This window comes from Lipophrys pholis (assembly GCF_963383615.2).
Source record: "Lipophrys pholis genome assembly, chromosome: 7".
NCBI lineage: Eukaryota > Metazoa > Chordata > Actinopteri > Blenniiformes > Blenniidae > Lipophrys > Lipophrys pholis.
Window position 1 is genome coordinate 24754590 of NC_137638.1, and position 14076 is coordinate 24768665.

The following is a 14076-nucleotide window of genomic DNA, read 5'->3' on the forward strand; positions in this document are numbered from 1 at the left end:
TTGGTGACAAGGCAAAAAAAAACAACAACCTTAGAACTCAGGGTATTTAGTGTTAAAAGTGGTCTCGTTGGACATGCGTTCTATGTCCATAGTATAATTGTGCACTTCTCTTCAGGTGGGGAAACAAGTCCTCAAGTCAGTGGTTCCCAAACTTTCTGCCTCAAGGTCTCAATGAGCCCATATTTTCCACAGAGCTGAAGCTCGAGGTGTGCCGGAGGTCATGGTGAACCCAGGCCTGGCGGCAGACGCGTCCCGCCCCCCCCTTGTTTTGTCCACTCTACACACAACCTCACAACCCAACTGTGAACCTCAGAACTCTACTGTTTTGTACAACTATGAAGTAAATGAAGCTAGCTAGAGCTGACGTTGTATCTATTGCCATTTATGAATTTATTTTATAGCATGAAATGAAATATATTTATTCAAATTATATATTTTACTCATAATCATTCTGTGCTGCTTCATTTTGGTTCTTAAAAGCTTGTAAATTGCTTTTTTATTATATTGAAAAAGAAAATGTCAATAGAATAATGCGTTTGTAAAATAAAGACGCTGGTTTGGCTCCGACTTGTCTTTTTTTGTCTCTCGGCTGTTGGCGTGCATGAAGAGCGAAATAATCCGACTTGACTGCACACAAGCGTGCAGGCACCACGCTGAGCTCGCTCGTGTTCGACAGGAACGTCTTTGAGTTGACGTGATGCCATCCAGAGGGACGAGTGTGCAACTCTGACCCTCCAGAGGGAGCCAGAGAATAACACATGCAACTCTGGAGGCTTTCTGCTACTTGGTCCTGGAAATCCTGCAGCTTGATCTAAATCAAAGAGTCTGAATCGATCTAAAAAAAAAAACTAAAAAAAAACTAATGGACCTTCTGTGACTCGGAGCACCAGGCCTCTTAACACGACTATTAAAGTGTTGCTAAAGTAAACTATGAGGCGGAAAAATGGGCCACTGGTGTGAAAGTTGAGTTTAAATCTGTGGATTTGAAGGAGGGGTTGTGCTGCAGGAAGTATTTGTGGAAAATAGGCAATTCAAGTCAAGTCACAGAGGCCAAGTATTTACATCTAAAACAATAAACTCTTATTAATCTCAGGTGACGAGCAATAAAATGAAATTTATCGCTGATCCTGCAGGATCTCCAGTCAAATATTCTACCGAAGCCTCGGCAGGGTTATTCCTCCTGCCCTCGCCGTGTTAAAAAATGCATCCAGCGGGAGAGATATATTCAATGAGAGGCACAGCTCATGTGCGAACAGCCTCCCATGGTGGGATTTTTTTTTTAAACGCGAGCCCACAAAGGAGCCACATTTCTAACAACCCACTAAATTAGGTGGCTGTGTGATACAGTGACGATCTCCTGTAACTTGATTTTTGTTTTTGGGGGGGGGGGTCTCCTTGTTGCAGGTAAAGTAGAGTGTGATTGTGAATGTGATCCTGGTGAAACGACACGACGCTGGATGGAAAAATGATGTGAAGGAGGCGTCAGTCATTGCTGGAGGTTGTAATGAATTGGGTGAATTGTCTGAATGACAGCGTTACAGGACTGCGAAGACATGTGATCCTAAAATAACAGAGTGAATTGCTCTGTTCAGTGGAATAAGAGAATAAAAAGAACCGCAGTGAACGAGGCCAGGAACCCCGAGGTATTCCTGTTTCCACAAAGGCGTCTTTAAACTGCATTCTGGGAAGATGATGTATTGTGGCTTTGTAACAGAGACGTGAATGGAGTGAGAGGTTGGCTGTTTCACACGTTTCATAGAAAGACTGATCAGGAGAATAATTACAACAGCCTTGCAGATGGTCTTCAAATTTCTTTAATCACTTTAATTGGACTAATTCAACTGCAGATCTCTGCATTATCTCACAGGTCAGGTAAGGTCATTCAACCGCAATACCAAAAGTGATGACATGTTCCGTAAGATGCATTTAAAGACACGTAATCATTGATTGAACGTTCATTGTTCTCTTGTTGCCCGAAACCTTTTTTGTAAAAGGTTGAGTCAGGGTTATGATCACTATTGTGTCCCAACATCTCGACTTTTAGCGTCTCACAAGTGCACTAAAAATCTTTATCCAGACAGTTTCTATATATATTTCTACCTGGTACTTTATTAAAGTCTAAAAATATATAAGTGTAAATGTGTTTTAAAATTAAAATATTTCTCACTGTGTTCCCATCGACGCTCAAATTTCTGCTAAGCTTTCCCCCACTGTTGTTGTTTGGGTACCACGATGAAATATTGTCACAATGCCTGATATTTTAACAGATTGTCAGAATAAAAGCATAAATCAGGTGAATCTGCATGAGCCAGAATTGAGATCTACTTTTATAAGGTGAAAATGGGCAAAACACTCTCTCTCTCTCTCTCTCTCTCTCTCTCTCTCTCTCTCTCTCTCTCTCTCTCTCTCTCTCTCTCTCTCTCTCTCTCTCTCTCTCTCTCTCTCTCTCTCTCTCACACACACACACACACACACACACACACACACACACACAGTTTCGGGGTCACCAATGAAGCAGGGGAAGCCAGTTGTTGTAATCCTGAACATAAAATGTTTTCCTTTTTCTCACCTCATACGGCGCTTCAGCCGTTCCACAACTCTGCTCTGGAGTTCATCTTGTGTCAGACGCCGTGAGTTGAGGCCCCCACAGCTCAGCTCTCAGGTTTTACAGCAGAGCTGCACTGTTGCATGTGGCTGCGCATTTTACGACTGGAATAAACAAGTAGTCTGAGTGGCAGCACATGTTCGACCAAACCTTGCATATGTGCTGTTTTTCAATGACTCCGTCACAGATGTGCTGGTCAACCCGTGACTGGTACGCTGTCGCACCACCAACATTGTCATGTATTGGAGCTCCACGGGACATTTTTCCACTTTGCCTTCATCCATCTGAAAAAAGAGAGATTGTCCATTAACTACAGTGGGATTTGTAGATCTTGTCGTATGGTTTAGTCTTTGCATGGATGAGTTTGACCACATTTATGGATGCAGTGATGGACTGCGCCCACAGACAATGGATTTCAGATGTCGTCCCGAGCGTGCGGAGGTTTCCTCGACAAATTCACGTCACACTTCAACGCTGAGACTTGAGGATCATTAAGGATTTTTCCAGCTCTGTCTGTTTTATGATCTGCTCCCAATTATCTCAGATGTGTGAGATGATTCATCAGATATCTTTAGTTATACACAACTTTTCCAGCCTTGGTTTGCAGCTGGTCCAATATTCCTTTTAAAAATGTGTTGCTGGCATCAAATGTAATATGACCGTATATTTGAAAGGATACAATAAACTGATTCACTTTTGTACTTTTTCGGTGTTGTCTTTGTAGTGTTATATATTGGACATTGTTGTGGTCTGGTGTGAATTGCAATCTGCACAAAATCCAACATTTTTTGCACTTTAAGTGATATAAATCAGACAGGAAAAATGCACTTTAGGCCAAATTAGAGTCCCGCAAAATGTGTCTCTCAAAGAATCGATGAAACATTAGAATAGGATGAGATAGGACGACAGGCCTCATGGTGATCAACACTCTTCCTTGGAGCATGCACCCTTTCTGTGCAGTTTATAAAATCTTTTCCTCAGCATGCATGGGTCCAGAAGCATGCATTTGAGGTAAAATGGTGACTTTTGAGGTCCTCAGGAAGAGATGAACTAAAGGTTTTCCCCGAAGCAGCTTTTAGTTCTTACACTCCTCATCTGTACAACAAACTTCCTGCTGACACACTCACTTAGTAAGGCCTTAAAACAGTATTCGCTCAGGCCTTCCAATAAACAATAGATTTTACTTATTTTAGTACCTGTTTCTCAATAAAGCTTTTACTCTATTTATTCTCCTTTCTTAATGGCTTTGTTTTACTGTATCTCCTTCATTTCCTTGTAACGCTCAGTGAATTGCCTCGTGTCTGAATGGTGCTGTAGAATTAGATTTGGCTTGCCTCAAAATTGATCTTAGGCGTGTGTGTGTGTGTGTGTCTGTGTGTGTGTGTGTGTGTGTGTGTGTGTGTGTGTGTGTGTGTGTGTGTGTGTGTGTGTGTGTGTGTGTGTGTGTGTGTGTGTGTGTGTGTGTGTGTGTGTGTGTGTGCCTGGCTTCACCCACAGTCTGCTGGATCCAGCACCCTGTGACCTGAAGGTGTATAAATCAGTATAGATGATTAATTTATATATACATATTTATAGTGGTACAGCAAGGCACAGAAGAGGTCGAAAGTGCCAATTAAAGAAAGAAACAATTAATGAATTTAACCAAGTAAAAATGAAATAATATGAGAATGTACTTGTTGAGGAAGTCATACCTTCTTAATGCCCGACCAGGGATGTAAAAACTGACCTCGCAGTCCACAGTTGACCTTTTAGCCAGGGTGACCCCCAGCATATGGTGTCTACGTCAGTCAATAAGACAGTCCCGTCAGGTTGGAGACATTTTTTGTGAGAGAGCAGAGGAGCTCAGTAGATTTTCTTTCCACCTGCCAAAGATGAAAATACATACGCTCTCCTGGTGTATACGTTTAGTCTCATCCTGGAAGAATTCCCTCTCTTGGCGAGAAGCTGCCGGAAAGTGTCTGTCTTTGTTAAAGTGTAGAGCGCTAAATCACCGGAGGAAGTGCACAATGTGAGAAGTGAGGAGAGGAACTGAGGAAAGTTAACCTCTGACCTTTTGGCCTGACTCTGTTGAACCCTCTGGAGTGCGACGGCTGCAGGCCACAGGTGCAGCTGCTCCACATGTGGCACAGGACTTGATGAGAATGGAACCGGTGGAGGCCGGCGAGCAGCAGGTGAGGCAACATCCGACCCCCTAACGGCTTCTGCTGCTCACCCTCTTGTCCTTCCATCGGCTTTTTGTCTCTTACTTTAGCTGCTTGCTATCATGCTAACCGAGCTGGACTTAATGCTACGAGCTGAACTCTAGAGGAGTATGACATAATCTGCAGTTGGTCATTTCCCAGCACTTGATTGGGTGTTTGTATGTGATGGATCATGTTAGAAATGACAAGTTTGCATTGCAATAGGCTTTGTTTTTTTGTTTCTTTTGTTGACCAAACAGTCCGGTTGTTATTCTGACCATGCCAGGCTTCTCATGTTTATACAAGTGTTTTATAACTGCTCCCTTATATTGCCCAAATCATTGCTTCACTTCAGATTTAGAACAGATTGTCCTCACAGATCCTTCACAATATCAAAATGTCAGAGCCCTTTAAAGCAGATTAGCTTAAATGTGGACTAAATTAAGCGAGAAGTTCATTTCAGAAACGTTGCATCTTCAGTGGAAACAATTAAGCTCCTTATAATCATCAGCTTTTATTCCGGTAGTACTTTTCATACCAAAGTAATGTAGGGCAAAGTGCACACAGGCGGACTCTATAAAAACAAAAACAAAAAAAAAAGCAAGTCAGCAAAGCGTGTGGAGAGCTATTTCACATCTGCAGTGAGAAAACACTAAAACCAGGTTGAGGCATTTAAATAATAAAAAAATGAAAATGAAAATCAAAGATAGGATAATGAAATCCAGAGATAAAATAAAATATTGGCAAAAACAGTAGTAAGGGTGGGTCAGATAAATACTTGAACACGTGGGAAAAGATCCATAAAGCAAAAGGTCAACGTGGGTCCGGTGATTCGGTGATTGTCCTCCTGCATCACAGCCTGGTCGGAGCTGTGGGTCCCTGCAGAGGTTCATCCTTAACGTCTCTCTCCTCACTATAGTGGACGTGTACAAAGGCCAGTGTGTTGGACAGACCTCCAATATAATGGCTGACCTCGGTCACCTCTCACTTCACCGCCTTCACAGTACATGCTCCAGAGAAATCCTGCTTGGTGCTTCCCAAGCCATCATCAGGACTCTGAACTGCCTCTGTATCCTTCCTCAACTTCATCACTTATGACTGACAGTGAGGAAACAATATGTCACTTTTTATACACTGGATTGACATTAAAATGCATCCTGAACCCTGAAGCCATTGGCACATTAATGAAATTCGGTGTAATCCTACTTTTTATACACTATGGCTGTATAGTGGGACATTACAGGGACACTTAAGGGAACTGAGCCATAGAGTTAATGAAATTAACTGAGGCAAATGTTTGCCCTGAAAGAAATCTCCATAACCAAAGAAAGAAAAATGCAAATATATAAACCTTACTGTTGGAAAATGTGCTTTCAACATGCACATACTTGTAAAGTGATATTAGATAACAGTAGTTCAGTTTCAGAGGTATTTTACTTGAATGGATATAGAAGATGAGTTCAAATGAATCCAATTCTGGTTTTATTATGTAACATCAATCAAAACAAAAGTCTTCTTCTGGCTTTTTTCCTTCATATGAAATATGTCGAGAAAAAAAAAAGTTAAATTCCACATGAGTAAGCATGGGCAACGGAGGAAAGGAAAAAAAAACCTGTGGTGTTTTTCTGTTCAGACTGCATGAAGTTAGGAAGTAGTAAGACAGAAAAGGACAGTAGGAAAGAGGAGAGCAAACAAAAAAACCAAACAAGATGAAATCAGGGACGGGAGGAAGGAGTTTTACACACCTGCTTCTTAAACAGGCATAATCAAACTTCTGTATATTGAGTTTTTTCTTGATTAATTTGCCTTTATATAAACATACCCAGAGCAGGCTGTTTTCCCTGTGTGGTACCAGTGTTTCGGTTCCAGTGCATTCTCTGCATGGCTGAAATTACATGTATTTGGACACGACGTTTGATTGACAACGAGTTACATAATCTGCTCGGATTTGCACTTCTTTTTTAGCTTTTTTTTTTATTCTTTCCAGGCTGACACAAGCCTGAATGGACACGCCAAAGCTCAAATTAAGAGATCAATCTCTCCACAGCTTTTCTGATGAGTGTGGTGGTATTAATTATTTTGATTTCCAACCAGTGAGTGCTTGTCCCTTTGCTGAGTTGGCATGACGCATTTACCAAAACCCAGAGAGAGAGAGAGAGAGAGAGAGAGAGAGAGAGAGAGAGAGAGAGGAACGTCAGACCAATTCTGAGCAACCACTCCTTTCCCCCATGTAAGCCTTTTCATGTTGTTCACATTTTCCTTTATTACAACTGACTCGGTCTGTTGTGCCCCAGCGATGTTGACTCACAGCGAGTAATCGTTCGGCGGCTCCTCCAGAGATGCGTTGTTGGATCTGTTTCGGACGGTTACGCCACAGCCTCTTCCTCGCAGAGCGGGCGTTACATAAGCGGTGACCATCCACTGCAGTAAACCAGGTGTTGCTTGGTTATGAATTTATCTGTTTGCTTGTTTTGCTCTCGACAACGTTATCAAGGTGCTGAAGAAGAACCGACGGAGTATTTCACAACTAGTGATGAAAAGGTAAAGATCAGACGAGCGAGAATAAAAACTGTGAGGATGTGAAGCAACAAGTCTTAAAATGTGGTTCAAAGGCAGCTTTCTGCATGTTTTCGGTTTCTCCCAGTTGCAACACAACTGGCTGCGATGAAGGGGCTTGTTAATTATGACATCAACATGAGATTGAGGTTTGAGACGATCAAAACATGCGGGATGCCGGAGTTTCCCACCCTCGATGTATTTAATGAAGCGTTGCTCAAAAGGCAAAGAGTTCCAAAGCTCTCTGGTGCTTTAATAGCTAATGGTGAGTTTCATCATTTGTTCCTATTTGAGGCAGGAGGGGTTTGCCTTGACCTCAGTGGACCCGTGATTGAATCATGGTCATGGCGGGAAGGGTAGCTTGTATAATGACCCATTAATGTACTAATGTGATTTACGACGTCGGAAAAGACTTGCGTTGCTTATTATGGCGTCTATTTTTGACGCGTTTGAATGCTCAAACAGGGTGAAGCTGCACACGAACTGAAAGCACAACATATTGACGCGAACGTGCAATGTAACACCTTCATGCAGGAGGGATCGTGGATACCGCAGTGTGGAACACGATGTACGGATGGTTGCAGTGTAATTTACTTTGCCATCTTTCCAACACGCCATGTTTACTTTGTTGTTGTCTTGTTTAGTTTAGTCAAAGAAAAACACTTTGATTGAACCATTCAACAGCTTTTAACATGTTTCTAAATATGTATGCGAGCAAAAAAAGTGTCTTATTGTTGTTTTGTTAATGTTGGATTATTTTGGCTTCAATTCTCCGTTGAGTTTTGACGGGAAAATTCCGCACGCTGAGATTTTGCACTGACGTTTACGTCGTGTCAATGTCCTTGGAGTCCGTTTTAACAATGACCTCAGGACAGTGGTTTAATAAAAAAAAGAGAGACAGGGTAGAGAAGATGGAAGCAGATGCTCTGGAAACCTCACCAGAAGTGTGTTTCATCAAGTCTGACAGGAATGTTTTTCTCGTTCTCGGTTGTCTTAGATTTGAATTGAACTTCTTCAGGCGCAAATGCTTCAATTTATATTATAAGTAAAACTCATCCGAAGACAAACTTCTTCATGTTGACGCACGAGTGGTCAGTTCTGTGTCGGATACAAAGATTTCTGTTCTGGTGTGTTGGAAGCCAAAAGGAATGAAATCGATTGCATTTTTCTCCCCTTCATTTCTTTTTTCCTGTCTTTTTTTTTTTTTTTTTTAAGGAATTCATCAAATCAATACCAGATAACAAGACCGATCTACATTCTGCATCTGGTTGCAATTATTGATAAAGAGACCTGTGCACTGAAAGTACAAAATGAGCAGATTGGGGCTCCTAACAGTCACACTCTGCTCATGAAACAAAGTGTACACTGAGATAACATATCATTATTCTTTTCTTTACGTTTTACTTATGACATCTCACTAACAAAGTTTTGTTGGAAAATACTATTCCCATTGTGCTTAGGAAAATTCCTTTTGCCGATCGCTGGGAGATTTCCTGCGACGTCGCTGCAGAGGATGTGCAGACCCTTTGGAGGAAAATGAAACAGTGGTCGCGGCATGTGGCTGTAAAGAAAATCTACAACCGTCTCCAACACTTGGAAATGGGATCAAATGTTAAACTGTTGGATAATGTGGGGGCGGGGGGGGGGGGGTGGAGGACTCAATCGTTCCACTATATAATCCATAAACAAAGAATTGACTATTCTCCCATAGAGAAGCCACACCACATTATAGTGTTTTCCAATTTATATGCATCTTTAATAAGTCCCATGTGCGTTGCAATGGTTTTACAGCAGCACAAATAAATTATTAGGAAAAAGGAAAAAGAAGTTGGTCTCCCCTGACCATGCACACGTTTTTTGGACGGCAGTTTAAAGTCTGTTTGGTGTTCTTTAATCAACAGAGCTTTTTTTTTTTGCTGACTTGCAGTGATAAAATGACAGTAAAAAGCTCTAATCCAGGCACTGTTGGGTCACCTCAGTGGAATACTCCATTACACAGTTGTCTGCCATGTAATGATTTCAGAAACCCCTAAAATGATCACACTGCTCTCATACATCAGCCTGTGGTGAGTTTGAACTGAGAGATGTTGGGATCGTGTCAAAAAAGGAATCGCACAAAGCAAAAGTAATTACAAAGTGTTGGATGTGCTTTTTTAACACAATGTGGTCTGATGACTGTTTCTTGCAGGAAAATGGTGAATGGATTCCTCTTTTTCGTCACGTTTTCCCTGCTGCTGCTGTTCCAAAGAGCTTTTCTCTGTCAGTCACGTTCACCCGTTCACACTCGGATGGCGACGAGTGCCATGTGAATTGCTCATCCTCCTCCAATTAGGAGTTCAGTGTCCATCCAGCACATTTAGCAAAGGCAAAGGTTCGACCAGTCAATCACGGAACAAACAGAATTCACCCCCCTCGGGCGCGTTTAAAGTCACCAAATAGCCTCAAGCTTTAGGACTGTGGGAGGAAACCCACACATGTACATGGGAGAACATGCAAACTCTACACAGAAAGCCTCCAGAGTCCATCGTGGGAGTCTCTCTTGCTATGACGTGAGTGTGCTAACCACTACACCATCCCAGGAAAAATCATCAATCTCAGGAGAAAAGGTTAAAGCGTTTGTCTGATTTTGCAGTGTTGTTGGAATTAGACCGTTCAGCTCGATTCTGTGGTTCTTCTGGCTCACACAATAAAGATCTTTAAGCTTGACATTGGTTTTACGACCACTGGAAAAATGGAAAGAGGGCTACAGTGGAAAAGACGCCTGCAGTCCTTTCATACCACGAGATGTCAAAATATTTAACATTCTCACTGCCCTCTACCCTGAAAGGATGTTTTAGGCTCTGAAATAAGTTACAGTACGTATCCCCGGGTTGTTTTGAAATGGGCTGAAATGCTTTTTTTTCAGCCGGTAACCACCTCAATTTGTTCAGCAAAGTCAGTGGCAATGTTTTTAATGTAACAGTCAAAATAAAAGGTATTGCGGTGTAGCCATTCCCTTGATGGAGGCCTCTGCTCTGCTCACAGTGAAAGAGTGAAACATGCTGTTATTTATCCTTGATGTGACGACACCGACTCACATTTGGAAGTGAAATGGAACTCATAGGAGCACAGGAAAGTCAGATATGGTTGTACTTAAAGTGGAAGGACACAGACTTTCACAGATGTGAAACAACAATGCGGGCCAGTTTGAAGGTTCAGGTTTGAAGGCTGCAGGAAATGCGGTTCATTTTTTTTTTGCTGAGTGTGCAGTGTGTCAGCTCAAGGTTTTCCATGTTGGTTGAGGAGTGGGGGCTGAACAGGCCACCCTTACTGAAGGTTTTCCATGGCGGTGAGTCCTCAGACGTACACGGCATCCAAAGAGTCTGTCGTCTCTGTTTATGGAGACGTTGAAACACCATCCTATGTTTCACCACCGGTAGGTTAATTGACAAAGCAGACCCAAACCGGTTTGGAGATGTAACTGCTTAAAGATAGAACATGTTGAGGTATTTGGATGGATGACGTGATTCGGTACAAAGTGCAGTTTACTGTCTCATCGATCTTCTGGAAAAACACAGCGGACACAAGTGACAGCCACTGTGATGAATGTCTTCCTTTGTCCCATCCAAAGCTTCTTTATCATGGAAAAAAAAAGTATTTTAACTTCTGACTTATGAGTCCAATTTAGCCGCCAGAGTTTGTCAATTTAATATAGGACAAGTGTTTTGGCTGGCCCCATATAAGTATACATCTCACAGGAATTCATGCTGAATTGATTTCAAATGCTCTCGAAAATGCATACTTCTTTCTTTTTTCCAACTCTAATTTGGTCACAAACTGTGACATTAATGGAGATTGGTTCATTGCGGAGTTAAGTCATTTTGCTTCATTTTCCAGCTGCCGTTGGAAATCTCAGTGACACGTAGTGAAGTGAAGGTGGTTTCTGCTGTCAGAGGAGGGGGCTGCTGGATGCATTAGTTTCACAGGCCTGTCACATCTCATCCGTCTCTCTCTGCTACATTAACTCTATATGCAAACACTGTGGTTGATAGGATTTGAGCTAACATGTTTTTATGCAATCAAAGCTCACAAGTCTTTATGTATTTGTCCTGTTTAGAATTTATTTTAATTTCACTTTTGGGATTTCTTGGCTGAGATAATACAGAGGACACGTGTGGGCCCTTGAGATGCTTAAATTTTACTCAAAGTTTACACAATGATACCTCATAATCTTGATATATAGATATATATACATACAAACCAAATTAGCCCTCATCTGAATGGATAGAAAATTGATTGATACAACACAAAATAACATCTCTATATAACTTTTAGAAATTTTACTCGACACTCTTTCTCATGCATAATGAATAATCTCTCTTCCACAGTCAATGATATCAAAATAACTTATCAATGTATGGAATGAAATTATAGAAATAATGTGTCTTTGTGTTTAGAAAATCTACAACAGTTTAACGCTCCCTTTCAAGTCTTGTGGGAAAAATCCATCTTCTATTCTTCTTTGTACCGTTCAGGGTTACAGCTGATCCCAGCTAACATTGGATGAAGGCAGGTTGTCCATTTAGAGTCAGTGAGTAACCTTGCATGGATGTTTTTCAGGAAAGCAGAGTAGGAAAAAAATAAAGCCACAGGGAGAACATGCAAACTCCACAAAGCAAGTCCCGGAAACATGTTTGAACCCCACGAACTCTTCCCTCTATGAGCCTGGAGTGTGAAGCACTGCGTTACCATGAGGCCCTGCTGGAAAACTAAAAATGAATTAAATGAGTTATGGAATTGCAACACTTGTGTTTTAGAAATTCCAGTTTCAACAAAATGTATCTTGCTATTTCTTCTGGGCTAAAGGGAAGGTTTAGTCACTCTCGTTTGAATGTGCTTCAGTAATGGACTCTGTCTTAAAGAATTTCCCCCAGGAATTAATAAAGTGATCTGATTGTGAGTCTGATAAACATTAACAATAGTCTAGACCTGCACAGAAAGGCTAAATAGGTCCAGAAGAAACGGTTGAAACAGTAAAAAAACAATAAAACATTCTTGTTTTTTAAACAAATTAACCAAGACACTCCTTGGCCCGAGTGCAGCCTTTTATACAATCTGTCACACCACCCTCCTCAACAGACTATGTTCCATTGGCATTAGACTGGTTCACTTCTTACCTCTCTGGATGCACTCAACTGACAGTTTGTAAATCCATCCCTTTCTCCATCACCCCCTCTGCCCTGGGGCCCCTCAACTTCCTTAAATCAAACAGCAATAAAACTGAGATCCTCCTCATTGGCACCAAGTCCACTTTATCCAGAACCAGCTGCTTCTTCATCAACATTGACAACGCCTCTATTTCACCCTCGTCCCAGGTTAAGAGTCTGGGTGTCATCCTCGACAGCACTCTGTCCTTCCAGTCTCATATCAATAACGTTACCCGGTCTGCCTACGCCTATTTCCATCTGCACCCCTCCCTCACCCCCCACACTGCCGCCATCCTAGTCTACAGCCTCATCACTTCCTGGATTACTGTAACTCTCTCCTCTTTGGCCTTCCTCTCAAATCCCTGCATAAACTTCAACTGGTCCAGAATTCAGCTGCCTGCATCGTCACTCACACTCCCTCCATCCACCACATCACTCCAGTCCTCCATCAGCTCCATCAGCTCCATCAGCCCCACTGGCTCCCGGTTCAGTTCCGCATCCAATTCAAAATGCGGCTCTTTGCTGCTCTATGCATTCAAGGCCATTCACAACCTTGCGCCCCCCATATCTGTCTGACCTCCTCCATGTTTCCACTCCCTCCTCAGATTCCTTTGTTACTCATGTAAACACTCATCACACTGAATTTATACTTCTTTGAATATCAACCCCTCTACAAAAAAAAAAAAATTGTTATTTAACTTAAGAATGCACATTTAATGCTGACACTGTGATTAGTAGTGGTTCCTAAACTATGGTTCAGGACCCAAGTGGTCCACAGACCAACTTTCTTTATTGTGGCTTTTAACCAATATGCCATAAGTCATCAAATTCTTCTTTTGGATCTTGAGCTGAAACGTTTTGGGAGCTTTACACAAAGCAGTTATATTAAAATGGATTTAAGAAAATGACCTTTGAGACAGTTTGGACTGTATTGAACAGATGGTAGAAGAACAAAATCTCACTAAATCCAGACAAGAATCGTTTTCCTGATTCAATGTACAATCTGTACTCATGAGGAATATAAAATGCATTAGCTTGACTGTTGTTATGATCTGGAAAACTACTTTGTTTCTTGTCAGACATCTTGTACGGATGTGGCACTCCATGAAAAATATTAGTTTTGAATTGTTATTGAAGTCATGCTATTGGCAGAACTTATAATAGATGTTGAATTCATGGCAAAATAACACTTGACTAAAATGAAAACACAACAATTAACCTGGTATGAGCATAGCAACAGGCACAAGGTTTTCCAAGGTATGTCCAATATTTTCCAACTCTGTCCTGATGTGACCAGGACAAGTGCTGATGAGAATATGATTATGGAAAAATATTAGTTTTAACTCAGTTATGGAGAAGGAAAGGACTCTCTTTTTGTGTATTACAGATGACCAAATATTTTACCCCATTGACGAGCCAGAACATTATGACCGCTGAGAGTAGAAGTGGACAAATATGATTATTCCTATCATAGTGCTCGGTAGTGAGTCTGATATATCAGGCAGAAAGTAATAACTTGGTCTTCAAAGTTCAAGTGGAACAGGAAAAA